This window comes from Pelodiscus sinensis, chromosome 6 (assembly GCF_049634645.1).
Source record: "Pelodiscus sinensis isolate JC-2024 chromosome 6, ASM4963464v1, whole genome shotgun sequence".
Taxonomy (NCBI): Eukaryota; Metazoa; Chordata; order Testudines; family Trionychidae; genus Pelodiscus; species Pelodiscus sinensis.
Window position 1 is genome coordinate 54026170 of NC_134716.1, and position 13492 is coordinate 54039661.

A 13492-nucleotide genomic window follows, 5' to 3' on the forward strand; every position below is an offset into this window, starting at 1 on the left:
CGGTTGTAGAATCTCCATCTCTGGAGATATTTAAGAGTAGGTTAGATAAATGTCTACCAGGGATGGTCTAAACAGTACTGGGTCCTGCCATGAGGGTAGGGGACTGGACTTGACCTCTCGAGGTCCCTTCCAGTCCTAGTATTCTATGATTCTATACCTCATGGGCATCCACACAGCTCTTGCATCTTTTCCAGGATTGAATATGGATATGGAAAGACAGCAACCAAAACAAGAATATGAACGTCTGAAAAACTAATTACTGAATTATTTCCACAGCAGCAATCACTATATATCATATTGGCTCATATCAAGCATCCCATGTATATATCTAGAGACTGAAGGGTGATGGAAAACACTACTATATTTATTCATTAGGGCATTCCCGTACTTTTTCATTCTTTTATACCAGTGGTGGGCAAAAGCCGCTCAGCGAGGTTTAATCCGGCCCAGCTAGGACTCTGGTTCCAGCCCATGAGGCTGTTCCAGGCCCTGCACCCTAGCACATTGTCTGGGAGCCAGAGCCATGCGAGCCCTTTCAACTGCTTCTATTTAAAGGGCTTGCACCTTCCCCTTCCCCATGGCTGGCAGACAAAAGCCAGAGGGAACATGCGAGGCCTTTAAATACAAGCAGTTGAAAGGGCCCGCATATCCCCAGCTCCCAGGCAACACGGTAGCAGCGAGCCCTTTAAATAGCAGGAATTGAAAGGGCTTGCAGCTCCCGTCTCCAGCTAACGTGATGCCTGGGAGCTGCAGGGGAGGCATGAGTCCTTTCAACTCCTGTATTTAAAGGCTCTGCCCCTTCTGTTTGAGGCCCTGCCCTTTCTGGGGTGGCCCGCAACCACTTCAAAAATTTTGAAGTAGCCCCTGTTCAAAAATTATTGCTTACCCGTTTTACACACATCAATATCTTATATGGCAACAAATTTGTAAGCTTTAACTGCATACTATGTGGGCCAAGATTGCAGCTATCGCAGAAGTTGGATACAATTTTGAAAAAGGGAAATTCTGGTTTGATTTAGTCAAATGACTCTCTTGAAAGAAAGTTAGCAGTCTGGAATCTGGGCTGCTATTCCTCATTACATTGTTATGGTCTGCTCCGCTCCTACTTAGGGTATGTTGACACTTGCTGGTAGATCAGCACTGCAGCAACTGATGCAGCAAGTGTAGATTAGCTTGTCTTCACCAGACTCGCTAAAATTATCAATCTGTGTACTCACCCTCCTCAGGAAACATAAGGGAAGCCAATGGGAAGTCGTATCCTGTTGATGGAGTGCATTTAGCCACCACGATAAGTGGATCAAGCAATGTCTACTTCAGTTACACCATTCACGTAACTAAAGTTGCGTAAGTTACATTGACTTACCATGATAGTGTAGACTAGCTCTTAGTTATCCAACAGCAGCCTTTAGGCTTCTCAAAGCTTCTTGAGTTTCAATACTAACTCAAAAACCTAAATACTCAATCAACCACCATATAAAAACTACAGGTATATTATAAGAAGATACGGTAATGACACCTGAAGTTGTCTAACATTTTTTATTCTAAATAGTTGCTAACAATTTTGAAACTTTTAAACATTTGGGACAAAATTTCACCTGCTTTGGAATTTCAAGGATTTTTGGTTTTCTTTCTTCTTTAGGTTCAGCAAGACTTTCAGAAAACCCCAGGGCCCGGTAAGGGCAATAGGTGTGGCAGAGCCCACCTATTCCTACCTTCTAATTTGTCAACTGAAAATAACTCGCAATTGAATAGGTAACAAAACAAAAGTAGTATTAACCTACCTAGGGACTAGAGGCTTGCAAGACAGAGAGACTAAGTTTAAACAGCAACACAGATGGCAAGAAGGAACTGAAGGAAGGGTTGTTTCAGAGAAGTGTTATGTAAAGGCTGCTATAGTGGTACCACTCCAGGAGAGCCCACGGCCAACCCCTGGAGATACTAGGGGAAACGTTTCTGATGCTCGTGCACGTGATGCACACTTACCTGACTGGAATCAATGTGAACAAGCACTTGAACTACTGTTAGGGTAAGAAATTGCAGGTAACGAGTTTGAGAATATTAAGCTTAGCTGGCGTGTTTTGTTTTATTTTTCTGGGTAACTTACTTTGATCTGTCTGTGATCACTTGCATTCATTTAAATCCTAATTCTTATACCTAATAAAAATCACTTTTGATTAAAAGATCCAGTGTAAATAACTGTTGCCTGGATAGACAATAGCTGTGTTTATCTCTCTTTCATTGACAAAGGGAGCAAACAACAAATGAGATTGCTGTTAAAAAAAAATGTATGCAGAGTAAGACAGATTTATCTGGGGTTCTGGTCCCATTGGGGCTGTGTACTTGAAAGCTGTGTCAAGTTCCTATGACAGCCTTCCTGTAGCTGAGCTGCTCGTAGTATCTGTATTGCTCTGTGGTGAGCTGTTACCCCAACTCCTAGCCTTTGCTGGGTAAGAGCAGAAGCCCTGGCCCAACAGGATAGTGTAGCCTACTAACTGTTATCTGCCTTATTTTGGCCTACTAAAATGATATTTGCTTTGTTTTAGTTAATTAATTGCTTTATTATTTCATTTTTTCCCCCTTTCTATAGATTTAAATATGCTTGTAATGCAAGGGACCTACAGAATTCATTGTCTGTGAGATGGCTTAAAGCAGTAGATAATCAGTGAAATACTTGTTTGTGATTTCCACAGAGAGGTAAAGCAAAAGTTTGTGGTTGGCGCAAGAGTTTATCAAATCCTCGCTGAAAGCATCACTGAAGAGCAGTCCGCTCCCGAGTGTTACTTTGTCAGGTCAGAGAAACTGAATACTTATATCTATTTCTTTCTATAGCTGCTTCTTTATTGTCTTAGTTTTGCTTAAGTCTGCTTTTAGTAATCTTGCTCCCAGGTCTTCCAGGGGAAGAGAAGCCACCCTTCTCCCTCCAACCTTGGGGTCCTTGTTTGTAGGAATTATTATTATTACTCTTTGTACATTAGATAAGTTTTAATTTGACTGTGTTAATGACATCTCAGGAAGGAATTCAAGTGATTTGTGTCCTTGCCACTGTTTTTGTTGTGGTAAGCATTTTGGTGGTTCCTTTAGCAATAAAGCTGTTTTCTATTTCATTCCCTGACTTAAAGTGTGATTGTTGTCCGTCACCTGCCAACCTTCAAGAAAGGGAACTTTGTGGTTCCACTGAACTGTAAACTGGGATAGAGAACAAACCTAGAACTTTTCCAGATCAGATTGGCGAGCCTTACCCAGGAAGCAGTTACCTCTGTGCAGTAACAACTGTTCTTTGAGATCGGTCTCTGTGGGTGCTCCACTCATGGTGTCGGGCTCACCCCGGCGCCACAGCTCAAAGGCTTTGCATAGCTGTATTCAGCCAGGTCGCGCATGCACTGTTCGTGCCTTTGATCTTCGTGCGCATCCAGCTTACCTGTCAGTTCCTCTCACCGTTCAGTATCTGTAAGGATACAAAAAGGAACAACTCCGGAACAGGGAGGAAGGGTGGGACATGGAGCACCCATGGGGGCCCATCTCGGAGAACCATCGTTACTGCACGTGGTCCCCTTGGGTGCCCCACTTATGGTGCCCATGCCTCCTCAGGAGCAGTAAATGTGTCACTCCTTGTTCCCATAGGTCGCGAAGAGGTCTATTTGGGGCGATCCCCAAGCTCATAAGATGTTGTCCAGGACATCGGGGTGAATTTCCCACTCGTGATCCTGAGGGAAAAATCTGCTGAGAGCATCCGCCATGATGCTGCTCATGCCTCGTAGGTATGATGCTACCAGAGTGATGCAGTTTCGTACGCACCAGTTCCATAAGCGGACTGCCTGTGCACAGAGTAGCTGGGATTGTGCTCCTCCTTGTCGACTGATATAATACATAGTTGCTATGTCCGTAAGCACTTGGATGGTCATACCAATAACGTGCGTGCGAAAATGCTTGAACACAAGGAGGTTGATATGGGAAACTGCCTCTGCTGCAGACCATCTGCCTTGCATTGAAATGCCATTGACGTGTGCCCCCAAGACCAAAAGGGAGGAGTCTGTAGTCAGCTGGGCTGATGGTTGTTGGCATTTGAATGGAACCCCTGCTAGCAGATGTTTGGGATTCAACCACCAATCCAGGGATCTCTGGACTAAAGAAGTTGGGATTATCACCTTGTGCGTGGAGTGTTTCATTGGAGTATACGCCGATGCCAGCCAGTGCTGTAGACAGCGAAAGTGAAGTCTCACATGTTGACCTACGAAGGTGGTGACTGCCATATGCCCCACGAGGCAGACACAGGTAAGTACAGTGACTGTAGTGTCATGGATGACTACTGTGGCCGGTATAATTTGAAAGTGCTTGAGATAAGTACGCATGGGCCGTGGTGGAATCTAGACGTGCACCTATGAAATTTATATTCTGCGTAGGATCTGGAAACAACTTGTGCTCGTTGATTATGAGCCCAAGCAATAGAAATGTTCGCCTGGTTACTATAACCATGGGTACTACCTCTGTCTCGACTTGCCTTTCGTAAACCTGGCAATTACAGACCGGTAAGTCTAACTTCAGTACCAGGCAAATTAGTCAAAACAATAGTAAAGAATAAAATTGCCAGGCATGTAGAAGAACATAATTTGTTGGACAAAAGTCAACATGGTTTCTGTAAAGGGAAATCACGTCTTACTAATCTGTTAGAGTTCTTTGAAGGGGTTAACAAACATGCAGACAAGGGGGATCCAGTAGATATAGTATACTTAGATTTTCAGAAAGCCTTTGACAAGATCCCTCACCAAAGGCTCTTGTGTAAATTACATTGTCATGGGATAAAAGGGAAGGTCCTTTCATGGATTGAGAATTGGTTAAAAGACAGGAAACAAAGGGTAGGAATAAATGGTAAATTTTCAGAATGGAGAGGGGTAACTAGTGGTGTCCGCTAAGGGTCAGTCCTGGGACCAATCCTGTTCAATTTATTCATAAATGATCAGGAGAAAGGGGTAAGCAGTGAGGTAGTAAAGTTTGCAGATGATACTAAACAATTTAAGATAGTTAAGACAGAAGCAGACTGTGAAGTATTTCAAAAGATCTCACCAAACTGAGTGATTGGGCAACAAAATGGCAAATGAAATTTAATGTGGATAAGTGTAAAGTAATGCACATTGGAAAAAAGAACCCCAACTATACATACAGTATGATGGGGGCTAATTTGGCTACGACAAATCAGGAAAGAGATCTTGGAGTTATTGTAGATAGTTCTCTGAAAACTTCCGCACAGTGTGCAGCAGCGATCAAAAAGGCAAATAGGATGTTAGGAATTATTAAGAAAGGGATAGAAAATAAAGACACAGAATATCTTACTGCCCCTGTATAAAACTATGGTATGTCCACATCTTGAATACTGTGTACAGATATGGTCTCCTCACCTCAAAAAAGATATTTTGGCCTTAGAAAGGGTTCGGAAAAGGGCAACTAAAATAATTAGGGGTTTGGAACGGGTCCCATATGAAGAGAGGTTAAAGCGACTGGGACTTTTCAGTTTAGAAAAGAGGAGACTAAGGGGGAATATGATAGAGGTATATAAAAATCATGAGTGGTGTGGAGAGGGTGAATAAAGAAAAAATATTTATTAGTTCCCATAATAGAAGAACTAGAGGACACCAAATGAAGTTAATGGGTAGCAGGTTTAAAACTAATAAAAGAAAGTTCTTCTTCACACAGTGCATAATCAGCCTGTGGAACTCCTTGCCAGAGGAGGCTGTGAAGGCTAGGACTTTAACAAAGTTTAAAGAGAAGCTAAATAATTTCATGGAGGTTAGGTCCATAAAAGGCTATCAGCCAGGGGATATAAATGGTGTCCCTGGCCTCTGTTTGTCAGAGGCTGGAGAGGGATGGCAGGAGACAAATCGCTTGATCATTGTCCTCGGTCCACCCTGTCTGGGGCACTTGGTGTTGGCCACTGTCGGCAGACAGGCTACTGGGCTAGATGGACCTTTGGTCTGACCCAGTACAGCCATTCTTATGTTCTTATGGAAATATGATCACGTCCCTGGGCTGTACATGAGCAGCTACTACCGCCAGGGTTTTTGAAAACACCCTGGGAGCCGATGCGAATCCAAACGGTAGCACTTGTTAGTGGAAATGCTTGTTCCCGATGGTGAAACGGAGAAAGAGTCTGTGAGCTGGATGTATTGCTATGTGAAAATACGCATCTTGCAAGTCGAGGGCTGCAAACCAATCGTCCTTCTCTGGTGATGGTATTATTTTGGAAAGGATCACCATCTTGAACCTTTGGCAGCGGAGGTATTTGTCCAGCTTCCTAAGGTCGAGGATAGGCCTCCATCCTCTGGTCTTTTTCTCGGTGACAAAATACCGTGAATAGAATCCCTTTCCTCTGAACTGAGATGGGTCCCTGAAGAGGGACAAGGTTGGTGGATTTGTGGGTGGTATGGTGGTGAAGGAGATGGTGAGCCCGGATATCACAAACTGTAATACCCAGCCGTCTGATGTAATCGCCACCCACTGATCTTGAAAAGGTCGAAGTCAATGGTAGAAAAGGTGAGTGACTTCTTGTTCTATCACTCTAAGGACTTGTTGCATGCCCTCGACCGAACCATCAAACTTGCTGCTTGGAGTTTTGTTAATTGCCCATACAGGATGGTTGAGGTCGTCTACGTTGCAGGCATTGTCTTGCACGCAATTGGTCTTTGGGTCACTGATGCTGCTGCTGTTGTCTTTGATAGGGGTAATCGTACCATCTCTGGTATGGATAGTATCTCTTGCATTGAAAGGGGAGTGTAGACTGGGAATCTTTTCCAGAGTGGAGAACCTCATCTGTCTTTTCTGCAAATAACTTGTTTTTGTCAAAGGGGAGGTCTTTCACTTTTGTGTGAAGCTCCTTTGGAACTGCTGCGGAAGTAAGCCAAGATGAGGGCCTCATTGCTATTGCAGTTGCAGTCATGTCGGCTGCTGCGTCCGCCACATCTAGCGAGATCTGCAAACTCGCTCATGCCGCCACAAAACCCTCCTGCACTAGGGAATATAAGAAGGGACGCTTGCTTTCTGGCAGGTATTGAAGAAGCTGTGCTATCACATATATAGTAGCCCAATGTCTGTGACTAACGCTGGCTGTTCCCTCTGGGCGGCATTGATGCCTCCCGCTGTGGTGCTCGACTGACTTCTGCACTGCTCAGCCAAGCCGCTGTGCGGGAGCAAGCAGCACAAGCAGCTGTTTGGGCCCCATGCAGCACCCTCGTGCTGCACGGGGCATGCAGACCCCAAACAGCTGCTTGCGCTGCTTGCTCCCACGCAGCAGCCCGGCTGAGCAGCGCAGAAGTCAGCCGAGAGCCACAGCAGGAGGCAACAGAACTGCCCAGAGGGAACAGCCAGGGTGCGGGGGCGGGGCCTGGATGAGCGTGCATCTGACGAAAGGAAAAGGGCACCAGATTCAAAAAGGAGGAAAGCAGAGCAGACACAGAGAATGCAGAGGAGACAGAGGAGAATGGAGGAGGTGGAGGACAGAGAGAGAGAGAGAGAGAGAGAGAGAGAGAGAGAGTGAAAGATGCAGCAGGAGGAGAAGAAGAGAAACACAGTGAGAGGCAGGAGGTGGAGAAGAGAAAGAGAGAGACAGAGCAGGAGGCGGATGAGAGCTGAGAGAGAGAGAGAGAGAGAGAGAGAGAGAGAGAGGGGCCGTTTCTGCCGCTTGCTCCCGCATGGCAGCCCAGCAGAGCAGCACAGAAGTCAGCCAAGTGCCACAGCGGGAGGTGAAGGAGGGTGGGGGCAGTGATGTACATGCCCATGGGGAGGGGCCTGGACGAGCATGAATCCCTGACGGAGACAGAGGAAAGTGGAGAGAGAGTGAGAGGCAGAAGGGGGAGAAGAGAAAGAGAGACAGAGAGAGGCAGAGGAAAGCTGAGCGAGAGGGGGGGAGGTAGTAGGGGGAGGAGGAGGAGGAGGAGAGAGACCGGAGGCTTATGAGAGAAGACTGACATGGAAGAGAGACCTGAAAATCCCATCTTATGACGGGTTAATTGTCTAGTCTTTTCACAACTGTCAAAGTTGTGATTCGATAAGGTGGCATAATTAAAAATATATAGGAGCAGGGTTGCCGAGGAATGTACTTTCCTGCCGAATATGTCTAGCTTTTTGACATCTGGTGTTGTCTTAAACTGCGGTGTTTTGGCCCATTGTTGTGCTGCGTCTACCATCAGCAAATTCGGCTGTGGGTGGTTAACAAGGAATTTTAGATTCTTGAAAGGGAAAAAATATTTCTTGTCCGCTCTCCTACAGGTTGGTGGCACTGAAGTTGGTGTCTGCCAGATTAGGTCTGCCGCTTCCATAATGGCTTCATCAAAAGGGATGGCAACTTTCGCGCTCTGCCTTGAGTGCAAATTCTTCAGCAGTTGACGCTGTTTCGTTTGTGCTTCTGTTAGTTGGATTTCCTGGGACTGCGCCACACGACTGAAGAGGTCCTGGAACTGTTTGACGTCGTCTGGAGGTAAACTGCCTCCTCCAGCGAAGAGGATGAACAGTCAGGAATTAGATTTTCAGTCTGTTGGTCCTCTGCGTCCGACAATTGTCTATCTTCCAAGTCCGACTTATGTTGTGACGCCTGGGCTGCATGTTGGAGAAGTCAGGTGATGACTATGGTGTTGCTGTGGCAGAGCATGCCCTGCTGTCAGTGGATTGTTGGTGCACACAGTGATGGGAGTGTGAACACAATGAGTATGGAGAACCATGGCGATGATCGTAATATTGATCCAATGGGTGAGGCGACGAATACCTGAGTGACCTACAACTGTTACGTTGCCTCTTGTAGCTGGCACGCGGAGAATAGTGATAGTGTGGTGACCATCTATATGGTGGAGAGTAGGATCGGTGCCTGTAGTAGTCGCTGTAGCGTAGGTGCCCACATGGGGAATAGCATCTGCGATAGGACTGCTGTCTCGGGCTGTGGTGCAGAGGTGACGCATACATTGGAGGAGAAGGGGAAGGACCTTGGATGAAAATCTTGGAGAAGGGGAATGGGATGTCCCCTGTCTCCGCGTTTTAACAGATGCGTTCACCAGAGGCTCTGCTTGTATCAATGCCGGCTCCAGCTCCAGCTCCGGTGCTGGTATTTGTGTGAATTGCAGCACTGCTTTATTTGCCGGTGCCAGGACTATTTGTAATGTGGGAGTACCACATGGCGCTGGCAACAGTGCTTGCTGAGTTCCCTCTGGTGCCGCTGCCATCCACGTGGGTAGCTGCTGCATCGCTTACGGAGTTGAACCGTGCAGTGCCGGCACCCTTGTAGTGCGGGCGCCGCTTGTCGGCACAGAGGCTGCTTTCGACGCCGAAGAGGCTCTTTCAGACCCTGCATCCTTCTTCACTTTTGTCCCTGACCCAGGTACTGAGGGTTGCAAGACAGAACCAGAGGACCATGGCTTATCTCCTGTCATCCTCACAGGTGGGAGCAATCTGGCAGAGGAGATCCCTTCTCTTTTATCTGTCAGTGGTTCAGGGGAAGAGACCTTTCTCTTTTGGGTCCCCCCAAGTTATACAGCATTCAAAGTATTGGGGTCCAGCACCTTGTCCAGAAGGAGCATCTGGAGGTGCATTTCCCAGTCTCGACAAGTGCGGGCTGTCATTTTTAAGCAGTGCCCGCATTTTTGGGGAACGTGGTTTTCCCTTAAACAGTGTATACATGCTGAATGCCCATCCGAAACTGGCATGGACTCACTGCATAGGACACACTTTTTAAAACCTGGAGATCCAGGCATGACTGGGTTAAAGTTTTTCTGTTAAATTCCCCAAAGCTAAGCTGCTAGTCAGTGACAGCAAGGAGTAGCAGGAAGTGCCAACAAATGTCTTTTCTTCTTTTTTTTGTAGATAAGAGAAGAACAGTGAAAAAACGGGCTAACTATTTATAATTAACTAATTACAGATCCCTGGAGGGGAAGGAGAGTTGCCGAAGGGTGAGAGAGAATTGAAGCTCAGTCTGTGGCTAGGGACAGTTGAGAGGAACTGACAGAAGCTAGGTGCCTGTGAAGATCAAAGGCGCGAACGATGCATATTGCACACCGTGCATGCACGATCCGGCTGAACACAGCTATGCAAAGCCTCCGAGCTGTGGGGCCGGGACGAGCATGACACCATGAGTGCGGCACCATGTGCGCGGCACCATGTGGACCACTCGAAGAAGAACCAAATTTTATTAGACTCCTTGCCAGGCTACAATAGGATGGTGGTAAAGCATCCCAGAGATCAGGTAGGTGGGCTCGGTGGTATCATCAACCCACCAGGTCAGAGTCTCAAGTGGATCTCTGTGACCTAACCCATGACAACAAGGTGCCACTAAAAACTTTTAAGCAAAGTCATGGGATAGTAAGGAAGATCCTCTCATGGACTGATAACTAGGAAAACAAAGTTAGGAATAAATGGTCAGCTTTCAGAATGGAGAGATCTAAGTAGGGGGCTTCCATGGATCAGTACTGGGACAAGTGCAATTCAACATATTAACCAATCATCTGGAAAAAGAGAGGTGGCAAAGTTGAAGATGATACAACATTAGTCAAGATAGTTAAATCCAAATGAGACTGAGGAGTCAGAGATCTTGAAAAACTGGGCAACAAATTGTCAGATGTATGTCAATGCTGATAAATGCAAAGCGATGCACCTTAGAAAATATGCCAGCTATACACACAAAATGATGGGGTCTAAATTAGTTATCACCACACAAAGAGAGACCTTGGAGCCTTTGTGGCTAGTTCTATGAAAACACCCACTCGATATACAGCTGCAGTTAAAAAAAAGGCGCTAACAACGTTAGAAATAATGAGGAAAGGGATCAAAAACAAGGCAGAAAATAGCCTGTGCCACTAAATAAATCCATAGTATGCTTACAGAGGGAATAAGGCACACCGTTCTGCTCATCCCATCTCAAAAAGATAGATCAGAAATGGAGAAGGCACAGAGGTAGTCAACAAACAAAGGGCATGGAACAGCTTACATATGAAAAAAATGTAAAAGACTGGGACTATTCAGATTGGGAACAAGGTAACTAAGGGTGAGACGATATAAGTCTACAAAATCATGGTGTGAAGAAAGTGAGATGTTATTTACCCATTGCACAGAAACAGAAGAACCATGACATGGCCCAATTAAAGAAATAGGGAGCAGGTTTAAAATAAACAGAAAGTAGTACTTCACATAAACTCAGTCAATCTGTGGAATTTATTTCCAGAGGATATTGTGAAGGCCAACATTAAAACTGGATTAAAAAAAATTAAACTAATGGAGGAGGATAGGTTCATCAGTTGCTGCCAGATGCTGGGATGACAGGGAATGGATCACTTGATTATTTCCTATTATGTTAATTCTCTTTAAAGCATCAGGAACTGAACACTGTCAGGAGACAGGATATGGACTAAAAGGACCATTGGTTTGATGCAGAATGGCCACTTTTATGTTCTTACATGTAATGAAATTCCAGCAGTAAGTAATAGGTCTTTTGGCTAACTGGACGCAATAATGAATGATTAACAAAAAAAATTATGAACATCTTAATAAGGTCTATACAAGTGCACAGAGTGTTAGTAATCCAAGAAGAGAAGGAAACAATCAGTTATTCAGCTGACATGTTCGGAAACTGAGAGAAACTTTTTTTGAAGCAAGGACATAGGAGGTTAAATAATGAATAGACGCAATGTACAGTAGATTCCTTTCTACTAATGAAGTTATAAAAACTATGAAAACAGACTGTCAGAGTGTCAGCCTTTCACATACTGCACGTTTAGACTAATGGAGGAATGACAGGATTATTTCAGAGAAGTGAAGGATTTTCCACAATAGTTCAAACGGCTACCTGTCTAATGTAAGGAGAAGTATACTTATTTCCCCAGATGGCATGAACAAAAAGGTTTTGGATTCCTTAAAACGTACAAAACCATAACCATAACAGGTCAACTTGCCCAAACCCTTTAGTTACAGCTAACTTTTTTTTTCTAACCTCCTTTTCTACAAGGAAAATTACACACAAAAATTTGACCTTACAATTATAATCAGATTGTACACATTCACACATCACATATATGTATCTCTATATAAAAGCTTTATTAAACCACACCACTTAGAATCAATGACATTTCAATGTTACTCAATTTAATTGAAATGGGATGTGGTGTGGCTGAGATGCAACGTAATCAACCAGGAATCTCAAAGGAACAGAGATATTGCTTACTGCAGTTGACCCTCTTACGTCAACTACAACAAGGATTTTCTGCAGACAGAGTACAGTAACTTATAGTAAAACTGATTAAGTCAGCTACATGTTGAATCAAGTATCAATGCTGACTCAATTTACTTTCCTGCTGAAATTCAGCTGTCTCCACACTCTCTGCAGAAAATTTCTATTTCAGATTAAGTTAGGGATACAGCAAAAAAGCTGTAATTCATAGAATTCTTGTTTACTGCATGATCCTGTTAAAAAATTGAAATGGTTAAAAATTCTCAGATATTCAGTATTTGTTTTAAAAATTATAGCGAGCCTTCAAATTTCAATCTCTTTCACTTATTCTATGCTTGATGACTTAAAACTAGTAATTTGAAAAGCGTCAAAGCAAAATTAGAATGTTCAGATGCTGAAACAGAACCAAAGTCATGGTATTCTGAACTATCAAGTATTCCAGGGCAAAACAGAAATCTTATTTGAGACTAAGGGTATAAAACATTTCCCATCATTTCAATAAAATGACTATCAACAGCACATTAACGTAATTTCAACACCAATCAAGTGTTAACAAGAGCAGTTGGCCAATGAATATCAACAATGCACACATATAAATGCATTTCAGCAGCAAGCAAGAAGTCAAAAAGTATATACGTAAATTCACAGGCATGTCTTGGACTGAGCCATCGATTGACGGATTTCATCTTCTATGACGCCTTTGATGAGCAACTAAACCAATCCTTGATTGGCAGAGATGATTACAGATGTCACATAAAAATCCACCAACTGCAGGCGGTGTATGTTCTTTTCAGATCCTCCACTTTTCCTGCAACGCCTGGGTACGCTGACTCTCAAAGCAATTAAGAACCTGTATATTGCTTTGTCACCAGGACAATCTGTCCTGAACTAGAGTTTCCAGATCATTGGGAGATATGCCGCATGACTTCATATTGTCCTTTAAGATGTCTTCATAGTGCTTATATTGACCACCGATAGAGCACTTTCCATGAGCAAGCTGGCCATAGAAGACCATCTCTGGTATCCGTGTATCATCTATCCTCATAACATGATCAATCAAGCAAAACTGTTTGTTCATAAGCATTGCTTCCATGCCCATGACACCACACAGCTTAAGAACCTACGTATTAGGAATTTTGTCCCACCAGTTGACATGGGCAATCTTCCTCAGACAACGCATATGGAACTGATCAAGCTTCAAAACATGGTGATGATATATTGTCCATGAATCCAAGCCATACAGCAGGACATTTAGGACAACTGCCTGATAAACCACTATCTTGATATGGAGTTTAATAG

General features: G+C 44.2%; 1 protein-coding gene across 9 annotated transcripts in view; it reads right to left on the minus strand.

The window, feature by feature from the left end:
- Nucleotides 1–13492, minus strand: part of CSNK1G3 (casein kinase 1 gamma 3) — a 146421-nt gene that overhangs the window by 15724 nt on the left and 117205 nt on the right. The window lies entirely within an intron of this gene.